Source organism: Sprattus sprattus (assembly GCF_963457725.1).
Source record: "Sprattus sprattus genome assembly, chromosome: 2".
Lineage (NCBI taxonomy): Eukaryota > Metazoa > Chordata > Actinopteri > Clupeiformes > Clupeidae > Sprattus > Sprattus sprattus.
In genome coordinates, this window is record NC_137921.1 from 29,182,831 (window position 1) to 29,209,998 (window position 27,168).

Below are 27,168 nucleotides of genomic sequence, written 5' to 3' on the forward strand. Positions count from 1 at the left end.
AATTTGTATTTTGCATCTCCGTCCATGTGCAGTCTGGCGTTTGATCTGAATCAATGCAGGAAACAGTTTGGCATGATGGGGCACAAAATGGCAGCGGCTCGTCCAAATTAGGCCCTGGCGCGGGGCTCGAGCGGACGAGCAGCAGCGGCGGCGATGACACAGGCAATCATTGGTGCCACACTGTAGATTAATTTGAGCTAAAGATGCCGCCAACCGAGACGTCCCCGGAGGCTCTGCGCGCAGAGGGGGACTTTAATATTCATCACAGGCCAGGGCCCAGACAGCACGCAGCATTCACTTCCAGGGCAGAAAGCTGCAGAATATCTTTGTTAAAGGGCGACCCAGCCTATTGACAGATCTCCTTGTAGCCCTCCAACAGCAATTGGACGAGCAATTACGGCGAGTGGCTCTGTCAGAGCAATGCGGCACTCTCAAGCAAAAAATGACGTGTAGAGTGCCAGCCAAACGGCTGTCCCTGTTAGCAAAGTGGCGGGAGAATTTTATACGTCAATGGGAAAAGAGAGAGAGAGAGAGAGAGGGAGGAAGATTGGAAAGAAATGGCACCTTATTGTAGCACACTCATTGTGAGAGCGGTGGACAACTAGCGCTGAAGAGGCTTTGAACAGGGGAGCGTTACTGGACTGAATATTAACTAGTGAAACACACACCACCAGCTGTCATGCTGTGGACGTACGCAACACAGGAGACATGCTTTGCCGTCTCTCTCTCTCTCTCTCCCTCCCTCCCTCCCTCCCTCTCTCTCTCTCTCTCTCTCTCAACACAGGAGGCATGCTTTGCCGTCTCTCTCTCTCTCTCTCTCTCCCTCCCTCTCTCTCTCTCTCTCTCAACACAGGAGGCATGCTTTGCATGCAGAGGTGGTTGGGCTCTTAGAGCCTGTTTAGGGGACTGCTAACTGACACACTTCATCAGTGGCCGTCACCTGACTGGCCAATGCACCTTGCACATTTAAAAGCCATCCGACGTCTCAGCACTACAGATGAAGCGGTCTTCTGGTTTTTTTCCCTCCTCTTCCTCCCATATTTAGAAATTCTGGCTCTAAGAACAGTTTGTCAGTGCCCTCGAAAAAGATGTACGATTTCCATGACAAATGGGGTATCTCTGACAGGATAATTCTTGGTTTGTATTAAAACCACCTACAGGCATGTCAGAAAACGGGAGTTGGCACTGAACTCCTGAAGATGTATAAATATCTCCTTTCTTGGCCAGAATCTGAAGAGCATGGCACATTAAAATCTTGGCTGAACGGTTAAATTGTCAAAAGTAGACCGCTCACTGGGTTTCACTATGCTTTAAAAATGCAGTTCAATATCAATGCCTTTCACCTCGCCGGTCTCGTAATAACTCATGAAATGCACCTTAGCATGAAGTCATATTACTAATGTAACAGTTTAATGAACCACATACAATTATGTTGTCTGCAGTACTGCCTAGGAGTATATAATGTTAATATCGCAGTGCTGTTTTCAAAAGGCATCTTAAGAATTGCATTACAATTCCAGTCCTTTCCCATGATGGGTAATAATCTGAAAAGGATCTCGATCTCGACAAACATGGAAAAACTCTGCCATCTGGCTTCCATGTGTTTTCCACTGTTAATTAACCAGAAGATTACACAATGATGATTTGTCAATATACCTTTCATATGAATAATACTCTCAGAGACTTGCTTGTGCTGTGAGGTCTTAATGTGAATGTGTGTGTGAATATGTGTGTGAATGTGATATGTGTGTGAATGTGTGTGTGAATGTGTGTGTAGCAGCTGGTGCCCCGCTATCAGCAAGGCACTTTTGAGCATGGACACTATGGTGTGTAAAAACTGCTGCGCAGAAAAGCATGTTAGGCAGGAACCTCAGTGAACATGTTCCTCGTATCATCCCCCACCAGGGCCACTACCGACCAGGAGGTCTTCAGCTAAAGCGACCATCTATTAGGAGTCCTTGGGTAGTACCCACGTCCAATACTTGGGTAGATTGTTACCCACTAGGTACAAACACTTAGTTCTACATAATTACTAGGGGTGGGAACTGCCAAAGAGACGCTGATACGATACCATCATGATAAAGTTTCTGTAGCTTAAATTTCAGTTTCTTTACAGTTACTGAGGTAAACAGACATAGGTCTATCTCTGTAGGGATCCTTTACATGTAGTCTCACACTTATAATTATATTATCAGTGGCGGGAAAAAAAGGATTTACTTTGACATGGATGCATACTCCATGGGACTACATTATACAGCATGTTGCAGTTGCCGTTGTTTATCCTTTTTGTCCTTAGTAAAAATGGGAAAATAAGGCCCAGGTTAAAAAAAATCCCAAAGTTTCCCTTTAAATCCTGGCTAGCATTAGTTATTTGCCCGGTAGATTACAACTGTAACATTACCTATAATATCTTTAGCTTGCTAAAGAATATAATGGTACGTTTCGTCATTAATAATAAAACATGTGAAATTTCGGCAGTGGTGCTAATTCAGTAGTGGCGGTACTGCTCAATGACTCGTTAATCATCGAACTCCTTGAAACCAAAGTGTTTCAAAACAGCTGAATTGGCTTCACCTTCCTTGTTGACCAAAGGCTCTCTTTCAGTCATCTTAGCTCGAGCTAATCTAAACATGCCACAGCCTGTCTGAGAGTGAGTCTGGGTCAGGAAAAGGGTCAGATGTATTTATAAAATGAGAGCATCATTAGATACTCTCTGTATTGATTTAACATTGTGCCAAAAGATATCACAACACCACACTATATTAATATTTGCTCCCACCTCTAATAATTACTGTACGGTATCCTCTCTGTAACGGTACATATTATGGTTTGGGGTTAGTTACATACAATAATATGGATGTACATGGTGTTATTTATTGCTTGGGTAAGTAGATGAGGACACTTAATATAAAGTGGGATCGAAAGGGCTTATTCAACTATCTGCTTGAAATAATATCATTATAGGACTTCTCTGATCCTTGTATCTAAAGAAATAGCTGTGTGTGTGAGTGTGGGTGTGTTTGCATGCAAGACACCGGTGAACACCCAGGATGAAATCAAGCTGTCTGTTTAGGAGCAAGACGAAACACCAAAGATACTCATTGGTATTCAACAGAGTGAGGCGTGATACTTCCAAGTGATGCAGCCAAAACTACACGATAAAGATCTGTCAAACGAGCACTCTTTGAAAACCGGCTTGTGAACACTGCATTGTAAAAATGTTAACTACTCCCTCTGAAAACAGGGAATGATTTGTGATGAGGGGGCCAAGAAGAGGCCCCAGGCTTTTCGTCTGTTGCCCTGGCAAAAAAAAGAAGAGATGCAACGCTTGTAAGTTCATTATTTAAGTACAAATCCGTGGGAGACAAGTATTCTAAACTTTGCATCATTTGATGTCTTAACTAACTAAGCCAAGTGTCTTTCATTTCGGGTTAATTCGGTGTGCAAAAGAATCACATCGGTTACTCAGGTAGGATTAGAATCAAAATTGTCATGCATATCTTCAAATGCTGCTTGTCATGGGATGTTTGTCAGAACCAGCTTTAGCTGGGATGCCTTCTGAAGAACCAAGAGCTCACAAGCAAATGGTTACTTCTTTAAATGGAGAAGCCATACCCTTTTAGAAACAAAGATTAATTTATTGCCAGGCAACTGGCGTACTACATCTTCGCATTCTGATTGGCTATAACTGAAATCATTTCTGTAGGCGCTCAACGCTAGCCAATGGTGTAGGTTCTACTTGGTTCAGCAGGTCCCTGTTGATTAGCCGATGTTTTATTAATCAGAGCCAATGGTTTTACTCATTTAACCAAAAGACCTTTGGAAGGAATATAGGAATATAGGAAGTGCTTACTTTGTCCTTTTACCTTGGACTCCACGCTTAGGCTGTGATCTGTATCGGAGCGCCTGTTTAAGAGAAATGGGGGCAGGGGGCCACTTCACAGTTCTATGTTAATAGTCTAGCAAGCAGCGAGTACTACAGTGCGGACCTAGCCCAAATCTCGAGTCAGCAGCTCTATGTTAAGTATCCGACACATATGGGAAGAGCAGCAAGGTCATCGGATGAAGGAAGACTGAAACCTACTCATGCATATCCAATGTAATTCACTGGAGGCTGATGGATCCATTCACTCACGCAACAGTGTGTGTGTCTGTCTGTGTCTGTGTCTGTGCCTTTGTGTGTGTGTGTGTGTGTGTGTGTGTGTGTGTGCGTGTGCGTGTGCGTGTGCGTGTGCGTGTGCGTGTGCGTGTGCGTGTGCGTGTGCGTTTGCGCGTGCGTGTGCGCGTGCATGTAACTGTGCGTGTGTCTGTGTGTGTGTGTGAAAGAGCTGGCGGCCCAGATTTGTTCTCTTGGAATGCTGATTAGAACCAAACTGTGTGACAAGTGAGTGTTCGGTCAAACGCTAAACATCATTTCCATGCCTAATGCAGGGTAAACGCTCCTCCTCTTCCCCTGAGGACATGCCGGGAACAGCAGGGAAATGTGATCTTGTCCGGCCAGCTGCGCCTGTGGTGGACCATCGATCCAGGCCATTGATTATAGTCTGAGGGGCAGAAATGAGCAGAAATGGGGAGAATACCAGCCGAAGGCCAGATGCGGCCGGACACAGACCACAACCAAGGAACCTGACAATTCCATTGAAGGCACAGGCCTCCTGGATGTAACCCCTGAGGCTCGGCATTGTCCTTCAGTGGCTGGCAGTGGTACATTTCAAAGGTTAATTATTTTTGCTGATCGATTATAGGACCAGCCGTTTCAAAGACCAGTGAAAGGTGTCAAAATGAAAAGGCCAAACATCCAAACATTTTGTTCTGCCCATCTCTCTTTTTTATTTGCAGTACAATTTTTCTGTTTTGGTATCCTGTTGTACATGTGTCTTCTTGCACAAATCCAATTATAAGGTTCAAAGTTTGGTATAATTTGTTGGAGACATCAAACTTGGAACTCCTCTGTTTCATTTCCCCTCTGCTCCGTTTCAACTTCCTTTTGTACCCCTTGTTTTTGGGAAAAGAACAGTTTTGTGAGTTACTTGAGGAGAAAGATCTTTAATATACAGTACTTCTCGACCCACAAAAAACAAAAGAAGATAAGGGAACAAAACAACCGTTCATCCTTGTCTGCGACACATTAAAACACTACTTCTTGCTGGCAGCTTGCAAACCAACACCTCCCAACGTTATAAATTCCCTTGTGTTTTTTGTCCCACGTCTTTTTAGAATTTATATCGGAAATAAACTTGAACTGTGGCCATGAAAATGCTTATATCCCTGGCGGTAACGTGGGGCTAACTATTCGCAGCATTGGCCCCAGCGATAAATCACACGTTGCCGGCCCGTTTTGGCCGAAGCATTTTCAGACCCATTTACCACTGATAAAGCCCGCTGCTCCCCCAGGCCTCTGAGGGGCACGGGGTGCGGCGGGCTCATGAATCACACCTCCTTCTCATCACTGACTACTGCCAGATCGCCTCACCTGGATACCTGGCACAGGGGCACGCACGGCTCAAGAGAGGGGGAGAAGAGAGGAGCGGGACAGGGGGCATGGTAGGGGTTTGGGTAGGGGAGATGGAAGAAGGGCAATCTTTAAATCTAAGCCCTCCCCACTCACTAGCCTCACCCTCCTTGCCATCAATAACACCCCTGCTATCCATTATGAATAAGAGTCAGGCTAGCGTGGCATGCTGATTAAGTAAGGCACAGCGTGATCAAGAGCGCAACCTTCTCACCTCGTTCACATCAACACCAACATCAATTAATACCCCCACCCCCACTCACACCCACCACTGCCCTGCATCTGGCAGAGATCCCACTTTAGCTCGCTCTCTTTCTCGATCACACACACACAGAAGCAATGTGACTTTTGTCCTGTGCACACACACGCACACACACACACACACACACACACACACACACACACACACACACACACTGTAGAAATTTCACCTCCACCACAAACACCCGCTTTAAATACTACTTTAAATACTCCAATGCCCAGTAAGGCTGCGTTCACACAACTTATTTTTTTGAAAAAAAGCGCTGCCTTCAGCGCCTTTTGAGCGCCTTTTGAGCGCCTTTTGAGCGCCTTTTGAGCTCTTCAGAATTCATGTATATCATCTGACGTCACAGTCTTTTAAGCACTGCCATATTTGTGTCTGATGCAGACAAATTACGGTCACAACTCACAGAAAGTTCAAAACACTAGGGGATATGTTGTGCTGTTGAATGCGACAACCTAAATAAACAATTGCTAAAGATGTAGGGAATGACTGACCCGTTAAGTGAAATGCAGCACATTGATACAGTCTTAGTAATGGCTGTGTATTATCAAAGCTATAGCTACTATCTTGAGCAAGCTACAGTGCTAGCAGTAATAGCTAGCGAGTTGTTTACGGTCACAACCCACAGACAGTTCAAAATGCCCGGGATATGTTGTGCTGTTGGATGCGACAACCATAGACATACTGTATATATTACTAGATGACTCACGGCGGAGTCTAGAATGTCCGCAGAGGTCGGCCATCTTGCTCGGGGAGGATCGCTCACCTTCACATTGTGTTGGTAGTGATAAATATACTTTTTAAATAACCATAGCTTGCTCAATTTTTAACCGATTTTTAAACGTGTTGGTTTGTTATAAACGTCAGAGATGTAGTTATGACACTGTATACGTATGCATACTTATGTAATGTTCTAAAAAATAGAATAATGATCTAAAAGTAGGTACAATATTTCCCTGACCAGAACGGTTTCCGGGGACAGTCCCCGTTTTTTGGTAGCCTGTCCCCAGCTGGCGCTGCCCCCGGTTTTCACTGTGACCAATAACAGACCCGGAACACAAGTTTAACATTTTAAAAAGGGAGAAAAGAAAACAATAACCAAATGTTAAGTTGCGTAGCCTAGTTATACAGTTGAATAGAGAGGGACAGAGAGAAGAGGAGCCTTGGAACCTTAGCGCATGTGTCAGTTGCAAGCCAGTTTAAAGACCCTCTTATGATCTCATAATGGCCCAATGTAAGTCAATGGGAGGAATTGTATTAGTTTTTCTTTAATATTTTAAAAAGTATAAAGTTTAGAAAAATGAAAAATACATAACATAAGTGTCCTTTACCAGACCTACACAACACATTTTGAATGAAGCACAGAATTCGGTACAAAGAATAATAAGTATAGGAAACGAAGGAATAACAATACAGGGCATTTCATGCACTGTAAGTATTCATAAGTATGCAGTGTCACAACTACATCTCTGACGTTTATAACAAACCAAACCGTTTAAAAATCGGTTGAAAATTGAGCAAGCTATGGTTATTTAAAAAGTACATTTATCACTACCAACACAATGTTACGGTGAGCGATCCTCCCCAAGCAAGATGGCCGACCTCTGCGGACGTTCGACTCCATTGGCCAGCAACGAAAACGAGTCATCTAGTAATATCTATGTCTATGGCGACAACAGTCACCAAAGAAAACCTAGATATACAATTGATACAATCGTGAATAGTTACTGTGTCTTAGCACTCTACTGAGCAAGCTAGAGTGCTTATAGCTAGCAAGCTATTTAGCCCTTCACCCAGGGCTTTGGCTACAACTCTTTAGCCAATATTGGCACTCTTGCCTGCTCAGAAGAGTTTCTGTACGCTTGAAATCTCCGGTTTATGTGGATGGATTATGTACAAGATAAATGTCAATGTCGGGAAAAGAAAGTTGGGGCAGATGCTTTGCAAAAAATAAAGAGGAATTGTTAATCGCTAACAGCTAGTAGCATGCTAACATTAAATAGGTAGCTCAGACACCTCGCAAATCCTCTTAGACGTATTTTTCAGTTACAATAATGTGGTTTTTATATTGTACAATGTCTATTTCTCTGTAACTTTCCAAAAATCTAAGCAAAAAAAAGTAAAACTAAAAACTTGTAGGTTTAAATACGATGATCTACGGAGTTTGGCCGGCCAATTTTTTAAAACTAAGGTCATAGGTTACTAGGGAAGGTACGCGACTACCTACTCTCCTCGTCCTGATGGTCAGCCTTCAAAAAGGCGCTTGACGTCACCCGGCACTTTTCTGAAAAGTTGAGAAAATTGAACTCAAAAAGGCGTCGGAGGTTGCGCGTTTTTAAAAGTTTTTGCCTTTTCCCACAGAGAAAAAAAGAAGTCTAGTGTGAACGCAGCCTAACACAGTAGATGTGGGGAATAGATGCACTTCTGCCCATCTGCCCTTCATCAGGCTGTGTCATAGGAAGAGACTACATTTAATTACAATAAAAGGTGCACCAATTGTTCTATTGACCACAAAGGAGGCTTCAGCATTTTTGAGCAGTCCTCAGCAGTATTGACCAAAGCCCTGACACGGTGACTTCACCCTCTGGTGCATCAGTGCATGTTATTTGTCCAGGACCACTGGGGGCTCGCCAGAACGGCAGAGGGCAGGGCAGCCTGTGGGATGGGAACACGTCCAGACCCACACTAACGCCATACCATGCGAGTCAATCTGCACGCACAAACACACACACAAACACACACACACACACACACACACACACACAAACACAAACACACACCCATGCGAGTCAATCTGGACACACACACACACACACACACACACACACACACACACACACACACACACACACACAAACACAAACCCAAACACAAACACAAGGACACAGTGATGCCACAAGCAGCAAGATGATGGGAGTGAACTCAACAGTCGTCAACACACCAGTGTTCAATGGACCCAGTCAAGAGTGGCTTTATTTAGAAATGGCAATGGTTTACTTTTTCACATCTGACTAAACGCATTTCAAAATCAGAACAGTGCTATTCTTACATGACTGCTCGCTCCTGTTTTGCACACATATCAAAATCTATGCAGAAATATATTTTTCTTCCCCCCAAAATGCTTAAATTAAGCGAATTAAGCTCAAAGTAGATGTCCCACCGCAGTCGCGCTGCCGATGGTATCCCTCAGGCGTAATGAGCGGTTTGATTCCTTAAGAGTGTTTCAGATCCACTGACGCAGCCCACTGGGGTATTCATTTCAGGGATGCTCTGGAAAATATGATCTGCATGATGAATAGCATCGTCTTTTCTCTCATTCTTTATGTTTTTTTTATATATTTTTTAAACTCAATGGCTACAAGAGGAGCCGTTTATCACCACACAAACAGCTCATTTGCTCACTAGAGAGCCTTCCTCAAATATTGAATGGCGTGATTTTCTCTCTTAATCCCGCAGATGACGCAAACAACAACAGTAATGGCAAATAAATAAATAAATAAATCAACACCGCTGCTTTCTTCAAAAAACACTTCAGCCACTTCTGGTCTAAATGTATCAGTAATGTATTTATTTATCGGTGTCCTTCACAACGCATTTCCAGAGCTGTGGCCCCACTGCATCCGGGCTCATCTGGCGAGGCGAGGTGAGGCTCTTGTACACTGACACAGGCATGATGGAATATTTTATTAAGCCGCAATGCTGTGATATATACACTTGAGTTTCAATCTCCAGAGCATGTCAAGGCCCGTGATAGACCACTCTGTCCTGCATCCTCTATTGCGCTGGTCACACCTCAGCACCTATCTCTGTCCTGTCACAGTGCGGCACCATAAAGCTCCCATATAAAAGAGAAAAAAAACACTAACAGGAGCACATCTGGTTACCTGCAGGTTTGCCTTTAACCACTTGCACAGCTAACACACATAAACATGAGTCTGGCATACCCAGTAGGCATCAATAGGTTCACACTTAAAGGTCTACATTACATGAGAGTACTGAGCAGCAACCAGAAATGACCTTGTAGAAGACGGAGGGACGGGTGGGGTGAGGGGTTGTTTGGTGGATGGAGCATTTAAACAAATGGATTAATGGCCAGTGTGAGTCATCTGATTCTCATTTGCCTTCAGACAATCTAATCATGGTAATGGCAGTGCAGGCCATCAGCGAGCCGGACAGGATGCTTCTGAATGGGTACTGGCAGGAAAGCGACTCAAAAATCAAAACAACATTTCTCAAGGGGGCCGTGGACTGGAGGGGGTGGGTGGTTAACAGACACTGATGGCATTGGAGAGTCATTAGCAGTTGTGTGAGTGTTGGGGTTGTCGTGGCGACGCATTCTCCAACTGTTTTACTCAGGTCTCTGGAATGCAGGGAACTGAGTGAAATCCCTCACCAATCACCAAAAGGCTAACAGCAATAACAGCAGCAAGTGTTGTAAATGTCCCACCCACATAAACACACAAACGAATACAAATACAGATCTACGGAGCTACACAAACGTTGAGGAATCGACAACCTAGATGGCTTTTATCTTTGGTATCTTCAGTCTGGTACATTATCAGATATGCCATCCCTCAACACCATAACACAGGGATGTGTGTGTGTGTGCGTGCGTGCGTGCGTGCGTGCGTGTGTGTGTGTGTGTGTGTGTGTGTGTGTGTGTGTGTGTGTGTGTGTATGTGTGTATGTGTGTTTGTGTGTGTGTGAGAGAGAGTTTCTCGTCAGATAAAAGGGCCCTCTGTGTAAGACAAACTGTTCTTTATTCTGCTTAAATATACTCAATCTCCTTTCGAATTTCGAGGGAATGGGGAGTGATATCACGTCCGTGCTTGGTGCCTGGGAAGAGGCAACACTGCATGTCAACACTGCATCGCCTAATGAATGATGCAGCCTTGCATCCATGTGCATTCAAGTCTAGACAAGTGCTTTTATTTCGATAGCCCTGACACCTTCACTCTTGGACAATCATTGCCAAAGAGAAATGGCAAATGGGTCTGGCATAAAAAGAGGAACTCGGTAAATGATCATCAAGACAGGAAGCAAGAGCAAAGGGTCCGTTTCCTTTTTTTTGATGGTGAATTCCGAACCTGACCCATCCGCCTTGTTGGTGGCTGACTTTAAGAGAGTTGTCATCTAAATGCACATCAATGTGAAATTAAGCAGAAAATGGCAAATCGAGTCAGCGGTGCGTTTTTAACAGTTTCTCTCATGGATGCTAATTGACTACGGTCTCCAAGGAAGTACATCAATTACTCCTCTGTCTGGCTCTCATAAACAAGTGTTGCACAAGTGTGTTGGTAATATAGGGTTTTATTTTTTTCTCTTCGCCTAAAAGATTTTGTGATGTTTTTTGTTTAACATGCTCTCCTTGCCTACATGATTGGGCAAATGAAACGTGCCACTGATATTTCCAGTGAAATGGAGGACAACCGATTTTAATCCACTTATATAATAAAAGCCTCAGCACGAGCATGTAGGCTAAGGAGCATTAGCATTTAGACCCCTAGCATTTAGACCCCTAGCTTTTAGACCCCTAGCACTTAGATCCCTAGCATTTAGATCCCTAGCATTTAGACCCCTAGCATTTAGATCAAACCAAAATAAAATTCAGTTCTTCCTTAGTGATTGGTAGCCACATGATGTGAAAAGTGGGACTATCCCTTAAAGTCAGAGAGGTTTCTATGGTAGTGACAAAATGGCAGCGGATTTCAAGCGTTGTTGTGAGGCTTGAGGAACACCTGCCTAGCCAAAGCTGTGAAGAAAAACGACATCCTTCTTCATACAGCCAAACTGAAAGGATACAAAGCAAAACAAAACAAAAAACCTCACATTTGCTTTTTTATGAAAGGGAACACGCAAGAGAAGCAGAATTAGCCTTTTCAGCAAACAGGTAGACATAGCTGCTCTGCTGGGTCTGACGAGAGCCAGTCATCCTCACTGACGTCTCATTAATTGATGATATGCGGTGACAGGGAGCGCTGGCACAATGAGGTGAACGCAATAACAGAAGAAAACACACACACACACACACATGTCTGCCACCAAGGTAGCCCAGCTCCATGTAACTTTTTAAAAAGTGATGCAGGGGAATGTGGGAGAGGGAATTCAAATGCATCAACAACCCGTCATCACACACACACACACACACACACACACACACACACACACACACACACACACACACACACACACACCCATCTACATTAGGTAAAACAATCCTGTCGGTTGAGCATTGCCAGTCTTTGGTGTCTCTCAGCACCTGATCAAAAGAGCCTGCACCGCTTCAAGACGCAAACGGCACGCTTGTGTTAACATTTTAATGTCATGCTGAAAAAACTACAAAGTGCCGCCCCTCTTCCGTGAGCTGACAGTATTCACTTCAAAGTGCTGAAATCACCTTAACAGGTAGGATCGCTAGCAAGGCAAAAATCCACTTACACACCGAAAATGTTCATCAGACAGGAGGATAATCAGCTCCCCTGTGATGGAAACATCTTTATATGTCGACAGGCCATACCTAAACAGAGTCAGTGGGAATGCAAACATGTCAATGATCCAAGAACACTTCATTAAAAAATAAGAATAAAGGGGGGGAAAAAATAGAGAAAATAAACCTCACTGCGAAAAAAACAATTTCTTGCTGCAAGGCAGCAATGACTGTGACGGGTAACAGAGTTCTTTCATGCACACCTACAGGTGGGCTCTACATTTGACAATATGACCATGGCTTTATCATCAGGGACTAACGACAGCCGGGATGACTAGCAACATAGCGGCTGCTGCTCGGGTCGGATAATAACCCAATTACTCTTGGTAATTCTCAAATAATGCCTTGTACGCTTGAGGCATACTTTATTTTTAGCCGGATCTCTGGGGTCCAAGTATTTGCAGATACCTCAGCTGGCTTACAGTCTGCAAAAGACGGTGCTTTTACCCAATGAGGGTATCTTACAGCTTGTGGCCGAAACGATGGAGTCTGCCTCTTGATCTATGGCAGGATGAAACAACAACACTGCCAGCCATACGCTAGTCGAACAAACAAACAATGGCCACAGTGATTGAAAACCCTGGCTACTCCGCTCTCTATATGTTGTTCTTTTGTGGGAACAAAATGAGAACACCTCGACTGTTCGACTGATAGTTCAATCAGCAGATGTACAACACAATGGCTGGCCAGTGATATAATGTGGATTCCGGTCTCTTCCTGGCAAACACAGGACAAGCACTGTAGTCTGTGTTTTAAATGACTAAGAGATAACAACAACAAAACAAGTCTCCCATTTCTCTGTTCATTTATCACCAAAAATGCTGGGATTTGCATTTGTTTTTGCCATAATAAGCTCAAATATTACTCTCGACTTAAATGGGATATCACAGTGTGACATCGACTTCCCTCAGACCTTTTAGTAGTCGCCCTGATGGACAGAAGTACATCACCACCACCACAAGGGGTAATCACAGTATGGCAATAACAGTGCTACTGCAATGGCCCAGCAGTAAAAAAGGACATTTACAGACTGATGTCCCACTTGGCACTGTCTATTTGCACTTGGCAAAAACAAAAGTTAGATGTCATAAGGGGCGGTTAATGCGCAGAGGGCACTGTGGCATTACCATCTCCCAGAACTACTACTGGTTTCCCATTACACAACTACGGGGCTCTCTTGAACAAGTAATCACCAAGGGTTCTCATAAAAACAAAACAAGAAAATAATGCCCACAGCTCTGTCCACCATCATCAAGAGGAGTTTTCCCCCCAAGGCCTCAAATACACAGAAAATTGGTCAGAATTATTATTTATTTATTTTCTTAAACTTAACCGAGCCCATAAATTAAATGGAGCAAATCATTGGCTCACCAATGAACCCAACCTTGGTGACGACGGCCCAAGGCCTGTTATGTAAACACACAGTGGAGACAGCAGGCCTAGATAACAGGAAACCTCAGGAGTTTGAGTCAACATGGTGGCATCTGTCACTGCCAAAAGAAAGACCAACAGGTGCTATTTTCATGGAATATTTGCAAACCAGCAGGACGCATGACACTAGAGGAGGACACTGGGAAAGGCGAAGTCAGGAAAACTTCAAGATACAGTCCACCCAAAACACAATGTGTTTGTCAGCACAGCACAAATTGTCTTAATCACTGAAAGGCCATTGACCAGAAACAAACGGCTACCACTCACTTTCACACGTTTCTAAAAGAAATACACATTAGTGAATGAGACTCTGTAAACCGTTATATATATAATGTATCATACAGCAGCTCTATTATATTTTGCTGAACTAGCCCCTTTAACATTATGTTTAAACATTAGGGGACGTCATTGCAAACATGATTGATAAGCAGCTGGCACAGCACCAGGAGTGATTTGCTTCCCAATTGACCACTATGCTGACGCATTCATAAATCTCTCCGTCAGTAATGTGGCTGGAGCCTTAATAATCCAGCCTATGGCAACTCTAAAAAACATGTTATTATTTACATAAGCGCCATAAAGTTGCTGTCCTAAACAATTTGATGTGTTTACTTCCTGTCACATTAAATTCAAACCATCCTAGTGATCCTGCAGGCCATCGTGGCTTAGTCTAAATGCATTTAATTTATTTTCATTTAAGAGCTCAAATATTATCAATAGTTTTGTGCATAATGAGGGCTTTATTGGCAGACAAGGTCAAAATACTGTATTGGATGGCACAGAAAAGAGATGCAGGTAGTAGAGGTTAGATGGAAAAAAAAGTTTGTTTTATACATTTATTTTTATTGGTTGTTAAAATCACACAAATATACAGTACTTTAATCCTCCAGAAGTGTATGTTTTAAAAGAGGATTATGGATATTCCATTCTACCTATAGTATCCTAATGTGGTCTTCAACATGGGTTGGGTGTTCAAAATCTCAATGGAGGACAGATTTATTTTATTCTCTTCACAAATATTAGAGTATCGTTCTGGCACACTTATTTACTTAAGGATTGATATTTTGTGCTATTCACAAAAAGTATAGTAGTCCATACACTCGCTGGGTAGTGAAAGTTGAAATATGTGATAATTTTGTTCACAGAATTGCATGGGAAGATTCAAGAGGGATGAATTGAGTTGTAATCTATTTCCTTTGGTTATATATGAGAGAAATGTATTGTGTATTGCAGAATAAAACTGCAATACTTACTATATCGTGAATATAAAGAATCGCAAGAATATCATATCATAGCCCAAATATTGTGATAGAATCGTATCACTGCCTCTATGGCGATTCCCACTCCTAGTAGGCAGTAAGCAGTGTTGAGCTTGCCATATCTAGATATCCAAGTTAATACCCTACACAGGCTATGAAGGCTTGAAGCTTTTGATATCCGAGAGACTAGATCAGGGGTCTTCAACAGGGGGTCCGCGACCCCCAGGGGGTCCGCAGAGGTACTGCAGGGGGGTCGCGAAATCTTTGGTTGATAAGACAATTTTTTTTAATATTTAAAAAAAAAAAAAAAAATTCAACCAATTTTTTTTCCCACAAATTTAAATGTCTTCCGAATCAGAATTGTATTCATTCCCTTTAAATTTACATTAACATGAATCCAACATATTGTAGTGAACGTATAAATTGATCGAGAAGACGTTATCTTTCAGTCAAATCGACACATTCAGCTACCCACAGGAGCTCTCAAGCTGGGCACCGGTTCACTCACAGCACCTTTCATGCAAATACGACAGCACAGGCACTAGCCAATCAGATCGCGTTTCTGCCCAAGTCTAAAGAGCTCGAAGATCAAAAATAAAAGATGGCGGACCAAACTCCATAGCTGGTCTTGTTTGTACCTATAAATTGTTAGTTTGACATTGTTTTGCTTAGATTTAAAAAAAATAAATAAAGCGAAATAGACACTGTGCAAGGTCAAAAAACGTTAATTGTAACTGAAAAATAGTTAGAAAAAGTTGTTATTAATTGAGAGCTCAGAGTTGTTTGCAAGATGTATGTTTATAAATGGCAGTGGCACAGCCACCCTGTACCTTTCATGTTGTTAAATGTTAAATTAAATTAAATTCAATGTTAAAAAATGTTAAATTCAATTCAATGTTGTATTTTTTAGGTTAAATTCAATGTTAAAAAATTAAAATGTTAATGAATATATTAACCTTTGTATTATTTGAATAGCTTAGTATTAAATACACAATAACAGGGTAGCTATGTTTATTTGGCACTAGGCCAAGTATTACAAACAAAATTTTATGCAATTTATATAGTAGGGGGTCCCTGCTCATCTCGCCATCAGTTTGGGGGTCCCTGGCCTGAAAAACGTTGAAGACCCCTGGACTAGATCAAAGGAGGGCCATCCATACAACAATGGTGAAAACAGAGTTTTGGCCTATACACACGACAACTGCGTTTTCAGGGCCTGAAAAAGGTCAACTTTTGAAAACTTCTCCCAAAAGTGGAATCTTTTGAAAATGCCACTCTTACGTTGCCTATAGACACAAGCCCAATTGTATCCAACTACATTTCACTCTCCTGGAAAGAAGGCACAGGGGAGCGCGGGATTATGGGAAAACAGTGTAAGGCATCAGGGTCCACGAGAGCCTTACTGAGGAAAGACTTTCACCGGTCACCACCGCTTGTCACACTCCTGCCTAACACACTTTCTGGAAAACTGGGGCACACTTAATGAGCACGGTCACGGTGAGTCCGAAGGACAGGACTCCACGGCAGGCAAGCAGCTGACTGAGGTGGATCAGCGAGCAGCGCTGGCCAGACCTGTTCCCCCATCATCTGTCGTCAGCTATCAGCTATGTGTGAGCAAGATGGCCTGAGCCAAAGAAAATAACACCCCCCCCCCACACACACACACACACACACACACACACACAAACAGCAGATGCCTCGTCCCTCTGTGCTCACTGTGCAACAGCTATTTACGCAAATTGTGAATTCAGTGCATTTGCTGCGTCCTCCCCCTTAACACACACACACACACACACACATTTACACAAAGTGTGAATTGAATGCATTTGCTGCCTCCTCCCCCATGACAAACAGACCTCTCTCTCTCTCTTTGCTCTCTCATTACTGAAAATTGTCCTACAACATTTGCATGTCAGGCACAAACCCCTTTAAAATAGTTTTTAAAACAAAACCAACTACAACCAAAAACAACAACAACAACCACCCTTCTCTCACTTGAGTGGCACCTAAATGTCATCGCATCTCAACCCAAACACCCCCACCACAGAGAGTGCTTCACCTCCGCTGTGCTGGGTGCTTCATCTCATTAGTACAGCGGGGGCTACCTGCTGCGGCAACTGGCCAGGGTGGTGCAAATACATAGATAAATAAATAATTACGAGCAAAAAAAACACACACACAAACCCTCCCCTTTAATATGTTTACGCTACCACTCATCCCTGAAATTACAGATAATTTACCGATGTGGAGAGCATGAGTGAGCACAGGCAGAGATAGAGATGGAAAGAGAGAGCGAGAGGGGTAGAGAGAGGGGGGAGTAGAGAGAGAGGGGTAGAGAGAGAGAGAGAGAGAGGTAAAGAGAGGGGGTAAAGAGAGAGGTAGAGAGAGAGAGGGAGGGGTAGAGAGAGGGAGGGGTAGAGAGAGAGAGAGAGGGGTAGAGAGAGGGGGGAGTAGAGAGTGGAGGGTTCACTCCATAGAAAAGCCAAGGCAGAGTGGCGCGATAGGTAGAGATGGAGAGTGGATGGATGCAACAGTACTAATTACCAGAGGCAGCATTTTGCTTTCTGTTTAATACCGAGGGCCCAGAAATTAATTTGCAGAGGGCAGAGGCAAAAAACAGCTGCCCTGTCATGAGTCAGTACTGACCCTCTGGTATCACTTCAGGGCAAAAAATAAATAAATAAACACACACACAAACATAGTGGCACAGCACCAGGCTCCCGCCGACACGTCCGTGGGCACACACACACACACACACACACACACACACACACACACACACACACACACACACACGTCCGTAGGCATACCCACTGCACCACAACACTTGCAATACAGTCTGGCTGCCCTCTGGCTGCATATTAAAAATCTAGCGAGGACAGGGAGCAATTTATGCTTCTGTTGAACACATCAGACACATCAGTGGAAATAAATCACGTTACATTAAATAAATGACGTTAACGTTGAAGAAGAACATAATGCATTAAACACATTTTGCAGTTAAATGATTTTCTATGTGCCCTTTGTATGCAAGGTCAAAGAACGGTGAAAAATACTGAAGTTATGCACAACAGTAAGACATTTAATGCAAAAAAGCTTACAGAGCCCCCCGTCTAATTGTTTTAGCAAGACTGGTATGCCGTCCTCCTTAGCACCACTGCAACGATTAGTAAGAGGCAAAACTCTCATCATTAGTGCTAAATGACGCAAAAGGAAGTCATTTGTCACAGCATTTTCCGAGCATTTAAGTGCGGAGCTGAAGTTGGTCGGTGCGCAAAGGCTGCCACCCATTCCGCACCCGCAGCTCTCATAATGGTAGACAAGTGTTTAGGTTTTCTTTTCTTTTTTAACAACGGCCCTGAGCCATGTCATGGTATGGCAAGACTACAGTCGAACAACATACATGCAGACAAATCAGTTCGTCACTGCCGATTTCCACATTCCTTTTCATCGAATTTACTGATATGTCTGTCCAACGCCTCTGGGCACAGCATAAAACTCATTGCCGGTTGCTGGTACTAGGCGACGCAATACAGGCAAGCTTCCACTCAAATGAAAAACGAAATGCACGCCAAATAAGTATAGTTTCAGTATGCACGCAATGTCGTGTGTTTCAATGTCGAGAGAGGTTGGCATGTGAACGCGTTCTGTAATTCCTAAATAGATGCGTTACGCATGCAAAATACACAGGGAACGAGTGTAAACGAATGCGCCAAAATTGGATATCACAAACCCAATTTGGTCCCTCAGAACTAAAAACATCATAACGAGCTTCCTTCAAAGCTGCTATTTAGCTTGGAAAGCAAATGGCGGAAAGTCCGGGGGAAAGTAGCCAATTATTTCTTTCCAGTAGCTTAATGCATGTATGGTATATAGCGGATCGTGTTAAAGTCAAAGGGCTTTTTGCAGACTCGATATAAACAAAATAGGCGAGGCGTCTCATTCCGGTCGCACATCACTGGACATGTTAACATATGGGAAGCGTTAGACAACTACACGATGGACGCTGCATATTCCATTCGTGTTTACTCAAGTCCGTAATAACTGATCATTATCTCAATGATTTTAACTCTGGCCTTGTAGGCTGACACACTCTTCGCAAAAGAGAAATGATTAAAAAAATTCTACATATGGAAATGTACCCCGAACAATACGTTTAAAAACACTGAATTCACAGTAGTCAACAATAAAACATAATTCGATGATGGGTCATTCACGTTCTAGGTTATGCCACAGTCATCCTGATTTCAAGCATCGCCATGCAATTAACAACCATTAGGCTGTGTCTGATCACGTAGCATTTCTATTTGGAAATGCACAGAGAAGTTATCTTATCACTGATGTGTTGTTGTACTTGAAAAGTTGTCTGAATCAGGCACAGGGACATGAGACAACGTTGGGTGTTTAACAATGTATCACGGCATTTCTCTGTGGTGTAGGCTACCCGTCAATCTTCTTTTTCATACTGAAATTATCATGTCTTATGCCCAGTTCAATGTAACAGGTTCCAGTACACGGACTGACTGACAGGAGATGCCTTGGTCCTGGTATTTGGCCATGAGGCGTGTACATAGCCGTATCGATCTCGGACAAGCTGTGAATCGATGCACACTGGTCTGTAGAAAGCTTATGGTGGGACATAAAACAATACGTCTTCACAAAATTGATATCGGAACTGGAAAGAAAACAATCGCATGCATTTGGTACTTATAACGGTCCACAATTCTACACGAGAACAGCAACCATTTCAACTTACGCTCCACCAAAATGTTGGTAACAAGAAAGCGAATAACATCATTGAAAGCATAAGAAAACTCACTGTCTTTGGTTTCCTCGGTCGTTTTCATATTCTTGGGTGAACAGAAACCTCTTCGCGTTCCCGGTCGACTTGAAAGAGAAATAATATCCCTTCCCCTCAGTTCAAGAAACCTTGTGCGATTCCGAAGGTTTAAAATCGGCGTCCTTTAAAGCCTTCTCGCACCCACCGTAATTCGTGTATATTCCTTATGGTGCTTTGAAGCAAAACAGTCCAAAGCGCGATTTGTATCGTTGATAAGAGTCTTTAAAATGTATATTCTCCCCGAGTTGAAGCGGCGTGTTTCCGAGTTTTCCTCATTCAGTCTTTCGCCCTCTGTCCCCCGCGCTGTGACAGGTTCTTTTCTCTCGCGCGCTCTCAGTCAGTCACGGTCTCGCTCTCGCTCGCTCCCTTTGGCTCACAGGTTGTTCGCTGACATTCTCGGGCTCTCTCGTATTCCATCGGTTATTTACGGAATTTCTATGAATAATTTGTGATTCTCATCGTCACCAACTCAATGAAATCAAAGTTTATCTAAATACCATAACATACATGTAATACCATTGTAAGACTTGCTCTTTAATTGATCCCACCCCAAAAAAGTATAAATGTTAATTGTGATCAGTTTCAAACAAACTTGTAGGCTTTAGACCAGAATAAACAGGTGAACGTTATTAAAGGCACCCAGTGCAACTTTATATAAACATTCAATGAAAAATAAACATTCAATTTCTAGTCTTTTTTACACGAAATAAGTTTCAATAACTCCATACCATTACATATCGACATTCAAGGAGCAAAGATGAGACGTCGTTGTGTGGTGAGAACTGATAGAAAATCGTAAACAACAACAATCGCCGGTGGGGAGAGGCCATTTTTCCATTGACTGGAATCCTGCTTTATTTATTGTAGGTTACAAAAAATAAAGAAAATGCCGGCGATTGTTGTTGTTATCGATTTTCTATCAGTTCTCACCACACAACGATGTCTCATCTTTGCTCCTTGAATGTCGATATGTAATGGTATGGAGTTATTGAAACTTACTACGTGTAAAAAAGACTAGAAATTGAATGTTTACGTTTAAGCCTCGAAAGTTGCACTGGGTGCCTTTAATATCACCAACTTGATTAATATTTTAAAAACAAATGCCCAAATCTGTGTAAGTATGGAACTAAGCAGTATTCAGTTTACCCAAATTATTTATAGCATATTAAGTCAAATGCAGTGCAGTTAATGGAACAGTGTTAAAATTAGTGTAGAAATAAATTATTTACTCTTTCAGATCCCTTTTTTGGACCTATGAAATGCATCTTAGTACTAAAAAGTTAATAACAATGTTATACTAATAACTACTAAAAAGATGATTAGACACTTTACATCTGTCAGAGTTACTGACTATTAAACACAACACTCTGTAACATTTACTGGTGATGTGTAGCGGTTCAGATCATGTAACAGATCATAATATCAGGGAGTGCTTAACTTTGAGTTGTTTATGACTTTTTCTCTTTTTGTGTATACATAGCGGAATCATCTTGGCATGCCTGAGTTGAACTGTGAACTCAGATCACAACTGTTCCTGAAGCCACTTCAGAAACAACTTATGACTCGTTGTCATTGACGATGGTTGGGGCCATGTGGGGGAGGGGGGGAGCTTTTTTCAAAACTTGAATCACTGTTTTAGGTGTGATATCATGCTAGTATTTTGGACCATGTCAGGGTTGAACCAAAGGAAATTAATACATTTATTCATTTTAACCATTTAGGTGGGTTTTTAGAAAATTCGGCATTTACAGCGTAATGGTCAATTGGAAAGACAAAAAACTGGTCAATCGGCTGACATAAGGATGACACAATCTCATGCAATCAATTTCAATCTCTGATGAACTCACTGCATTCAGAAGAAAAAAGTCAATTTTGTCAAGACTGATGTTAAACCATGACTGTGGATACACAAACACACGTCAGAAAACACATCGGACAGCTATTTTAGGTTCTCCTCATCCAAACATTGACCTGTCTACACTGTCACTTACTGAGTAACAAGTTATGCATGTCCTCAAAAACAGATTAGCTTATCCAATCAAGTGTGAAAAATGCATAAGCTAATTATATTTAAGATAAGTTAATTGAAGGCAAATAGGCTGAGGACATTTGCTTGTCAATCTGTTTTTCTTTTTCCTCTTGACTAAAAACATCTGTTGATTACATAGTGTTTACAACGCTGGCTGTTGACACATGCATGTAGACATTGGGACGCGTATGAAGGGTATGTCATACACACACACACCCCCCCCCCCCCTCCCCCTCTCCCTCCCCCTCTCAAGCTGTGACACTGCCTCAGTGATCCACGTGATCGAATGGCTGGACCTCTGCACTTAAAGACCTCTCCTTAAAGCGCTGAGTGCTCTCCACCCATTAGTGCTGAGCAGATGTGTCTACAATCTAGACATTCTTCAGGAGAAGGTTTACAAGGTCTCGCTTGTGTGCATACTGTGATTTAAATTTCAGCATGTTAAAGAGGCTTGCTGATATATTTGAAATACTAATAAGTTGCTTCTGTAGTGTATTGTCAATTGAGATGACTCTTAATAGTGTTTTATAGTATTCCTTAAATGTAAAAAAAAAAAAATATCACACAGGGGTGTGTACTGGGCATGCATCTAGTTTGACGTATTGCACTCTGTAGCTATCTCACTTGTCTGTAAAAGGTTTCAGGTTCAGCGGACAGGAAATGCAACCCAAGAGATGAGAGGGTGTCAAGGATCCCAACCCACTTTCAAAGGCTATTCACAGGCCTACGTCAACCTACCAAGGGACAGTGACAGATGCCCATGCAAGTGCATCCATTAAAATGTACTTTCAGGCTGAACTATCATTCGAGTAAATAGCACAAACATTAATATGTGGCATTAGAAAAATAAGCTGAATCAGCACAAAAGAAAACAGTTTGTTTTGTCACTGCTTTTTCTGCAGGATATTATGGCTCAGTAAAACAATTAAACATTTCCTTTTGAAAGAGAATAGAATTTGCATACTGTTTAATATCCCCTTTGTATTATCATGGGCATGCTAACTAAGTAGCGCAGCTCTGGCATCTGTGCCACCATCCGTATTTTAGTGGGCTCTATGTGTACGGTATGATTAGTCAACTCAGACAGGGCAACAATTGTTACTCAATGTGATTTTAATGGCCTGCCCTTATATGGGAGTGCTGAAAAATTACATAGCAATTACCTTTTTTTTTTTTTAAGCTGGGCGGCTATTTCTGACCATGGCCCTTCGAGACGACTCAATAATGGGAGGTAGAACATCCAAAACTGGGATAGAGGTTTGCTTGTGGGTTGTGCTCTGTCAGGCTTAAAAATGAAGTGGCGGAGGAGGAGAGGAATATCCTGTTTGCCGAGGTGAACCCAGATTACTCCTTGGAAATGTACAAATTCAGTGTTTCGCAATAAAACAGCTCCATTTGATCTTTTGAAAGGTCCTTGTGTGGGGAGCAACAGCAGAAACTAAATGAAGTAAAGCTGCACAGGAGATGGATAGCTCTCATGAGCTGACAAAAAGAAAGAGGATTTTGGTGCCAAATACACAAAATCCTCTTACTGTATCAAGACAGAGCAAGGGAGAGGAAAGACACAAAGCAGTAAATATTTAGTTTGCACATTGCATACTGTTGTGTCATATGCTAATTGAAATGAAACACAAACACAGGCATGTGTTTATGTTGCATTTTAATTAGCATAATCACTGCAAAATAAGATTCATTAAATGCTGGCTCTGTGCTTACAGTGAACACCCACGCACACGGAGAGATCCTCACTGGATATGCTGCAAGTGTTCCCAACCAAGACACGCTCCACCGCTGTGCGTTAAGAGTGCTGCGAATACTGTGTCAGAGCTCTAGAATACCAAGACACGGACTGCACACAGTTTTTCCGTTGTATTAGCTTAGCTGCATAAATGCTTTATTTGTCTTTCACCCAAACGTTTATGGAAATCAATAAAAAGATGATCATTAAAAAAAAAAATCCTAATATTACTTCCTGTTATTTATACTCATTTAAGTAGACATGGCTTTCTCGTCTGACCCTTCATCTGTTTTGGGACAGACATAACGTCACATTTTGTTGACCCCCTCCACTCTAATATGGATGGATAGAATCAGAGCTGTAATGGCTTTGGAGGTCTGTGCAGATGGCTACAGACACAAAGGGCCAAACAGCATGGGCCTTCATGGCCCCCCATTTTCTGGGCCCCAGAGGGACGTCACTTTCCCTTTTTTCCGCCAGCTCTTGCCCCTTTACAAACTGTAGGGCAAGCTCCTCAATCACTTTATACCTGTGCACAAAGACTGGGTCAGGCCAACAATTCAATTAAAACGGGTGACACACCCACTAATCACATCACTGGAAGCCTCACATTTCATTAGCAGCTTACCCTACCCCCTTGAAAGCATTTCCCCCCCCCCTCTCACTCAAGAGGATGTTGCCTTCCCCCTCATTCCAATCTGTTGATTTAATTAAGCGGGATAACAGCGGGCTCAGAACTCCTTTGTTTTTTCCTGTGGTCTGTCAAATGCAGGACTGGTCTGTGACAATGCAAGTGTACTGTCCTGGCTGCCAATTGCGCAACAGTGGAGAGCGTAGCATTAGGTGCTTCAAGACTGCTGGCCATGCCATTGTTGTGTGATTACTGGTGTCCTCCCAGTACACTTTCCCCAATCCTCACAGGCTGCGGTAGCTGCCATGGCATCTTCTTGACTTGCTTGTGCTGCGGCTGGTTTCGTGGATAAGAAAATGGATACAATACTAATTTGTCCGAGCAACCAGCCAGAAGATAAGGCTGTCGTATTTAAAATGACAATAATCCCAAACTGGAGAGACAGAAATTAATTTAGAAGTTTAGTAAGTGGTTTACGTTAGACTTGACTTTCTTAGTAAGAAGGGGTCATGTTTTTTTGACAGATGTGGTGTCCTCAGTGAATGAGTACATTTGTTAAGTGTGGAAATGTATTCAGGAATCCTTAAATGATCTTTAGTTGATTAGCAGTCCCAAATCACTGGCAGAATGCAATGATTGTTCTCTATTCCTTCACTAATTCTCAACGAGACATTGAAGAACATTATATTTTGAATGAAAAGGCTCTGAATTAAGACATCAAATTCTTTCAGTGTTTTTGAACGGCTTGAGCCTTTTGTTTCCTTTGTGAGTGAGAAAGAAAAGGCTGGGAGGGGGGAAGGGAGAGCCCAGGACTAACAAGCCTCTCTCTCTCTCAGTCATGAATCATTCGCAAGTGCTCTAAAGACAGTGACCAACGCAGTCACCAAAACCAATTTCGTTTGTGTCTGTTCAAAACTGAGGGGCTGTCAGACACCACACTTAAGGGATGACTGACAGATGCCTCATCAGATGAAAGAGGTCTGCAGGATCCAGTAATATAACAAACTTGCCCTGACCTCTCTAATACTCAAAAAAACATGAAGAGGCCTTTCGTTATGCTAAGTGACCTCAAGAACTATGTAGCCTTCTTAATGCTAATTAAACGATAACTACAATGTGGAAGTTGTCATGAGACGTTTTTGGGTGAGGGATAGGTTCTAGTTACATGTGATATTTTGGTTTGTACGCGCCTAAAGGCCGATTTATGGTCAGAGGCGCAAGCGCAAGAGGCCCTTGTGCGCCCTTTGCGCGCCCTTTGCGCACCCTTTGCGCGCCCTTTGCGCGTCTTTTCACGTTTTGCGTGCGTCGGCCCCTTTTTCTAGACTTGCGCCATTTTACGCAAGCCTATTGTTCTGGCGGTGAATTGCTTGCGCTTACGTACTTACGTGCTTACGCGGTGCGTCTGAAACTGAGCATATATCGGCCTTTAGTCAGAGTCTACAGTCAGGACACAAGCTTGAGGAGAAAACACAACTCAGCCTGAGTTGTCACGGAAATCTTGGCACTGTTCAATAATGTTGACCCTTTCAAGGCCGTGCTGTCATAGTTACCTTTTCAGACGCAGCACATAAAACCCCTCAGTATTCAGGCCAGGGCGTACAGCACACATGCAGTGCATTTGATCTAATAAAGTACCGGCACGTCTGACTCCTCTCTTTCAGACGGATGCCACTTCAGATTTCAGATCTAAGGATACTGATGGCATCAACATCTCCTGTGATGAATAGTCGTAGTTTAAGTGAACATGAGGGAATCAGAAAAAAAAGCTCTGAATTGGTTCCGAACCCTCTTTGAAGAGAAACCGGTTGGAGAACTGATAAGACACAGTGGGTGGACGGGTGTTTCGCTATTCAGAGAACAGACCCAGCTTGTGTATGCCTATGAGAGCGAGAGTGTGATGCATTAGTACTAGCAGGAGAGCTGAGAGGCAGTGTAATTATATAGCTGTGGAGTGGGAGGGATGGTGCAAACATTAGAGGCGGCCATCAACTTGGGCTGAGGATGCTATGGAGGTCATTATGGCTGTATTTACCCTTGTCCGTCTCTGCCACTCCTCTGAATCCTATGTGCTAGCAGCCTGACAGCAGACATGTCCTTCTCAGAATCTTTATTTCATCTGACGTCGGCATGGTTATGATTGCTACTTTGATGTGTCTGTGTAAAAAACGAACAGAAGTCAACTTGCAAGGCAAGGGTTATTTTTCTGTTGCATTGCACAGGATTGGTTTTTTTTTTTAGCTAAAATAAAATGAATAAACACAAGACAATGCGGTCCGTTCTAACACTGTAATTATTTCCTTTTCTCTTTCAAGACTTTGTTGCCAGAATGGATTGACACATTACAGAGTCGATGGAAACTCCTCTGTTTGTGCAGAGAGAGAGAGAGAAAGAAAGAGAGAGTGAGAAAGTGAGAGAGAGAGAGGGGGAGAGAGTGAGAAAGAGAGAGGAAGGGAGAGAGAGAGGTAGATGGAGAGAGAGAAAGAGAGAGAGAGGAAGAGAGAGAAAAAGGCAAATCAAAGGAGAGAAGAGTTTTCCCCATCTGTTCCCATGGCTCTGCCTACGGTATGGGGAACTCTGGGGAATGCCTGGAGTCAACATGCTATGCTACGTTTCCCCCATGCACTTGAGTGTGCCTACGGGAACACCCTGCACACTGGACTGGCTCTAACAAGTGCCCACGGGCAAGATGACGGCATGACCACAGCACTGTTCCAGGGTAAGCTGTCACCATTTGTTCTTGACCTCCCATAAAGGGAAGCTTTTCAAGGGCATTCATGGTTGATTTATTTATATTTTTATGTATCCACTCATGTCATGACTGATATGTTTAATCTTGACACACTTATCCTTATGTGAGACAGCTGTAGAAGTCGCTGTTAATTTTCCCCTTAATAGGGACAGAAAAATATTCAAAATGATTGAGAATTATTTGATAGCTCACATGTCAAGTTCTCAAGGCTCGCAATTATGTTTACA

At 42.8% G+C, this 27,168-nt stretch overlaps 1 protein-coding gene across 1 annotated transcript in view; it reads right to left on the reverse strand.

Moving 5' to 3' along the window:
* The window catches only part of ptprfa (protein tyrosine phosphatase receptor type Fa), a 228,601-nt gene extending 208,523 nt beyond the window's left edge, over nt 1–20,078 (reverse strand). Inside the window, 1 exon segment of the mRNA XM_080832228.1 lies at nt 19,774–20,078. The gene's annotated coding sequence lies outside the window, so the exon portion shown is untranslated.
* Nucleotides 20,079–27,168: the final 7,090 nt, after the last annotated feature.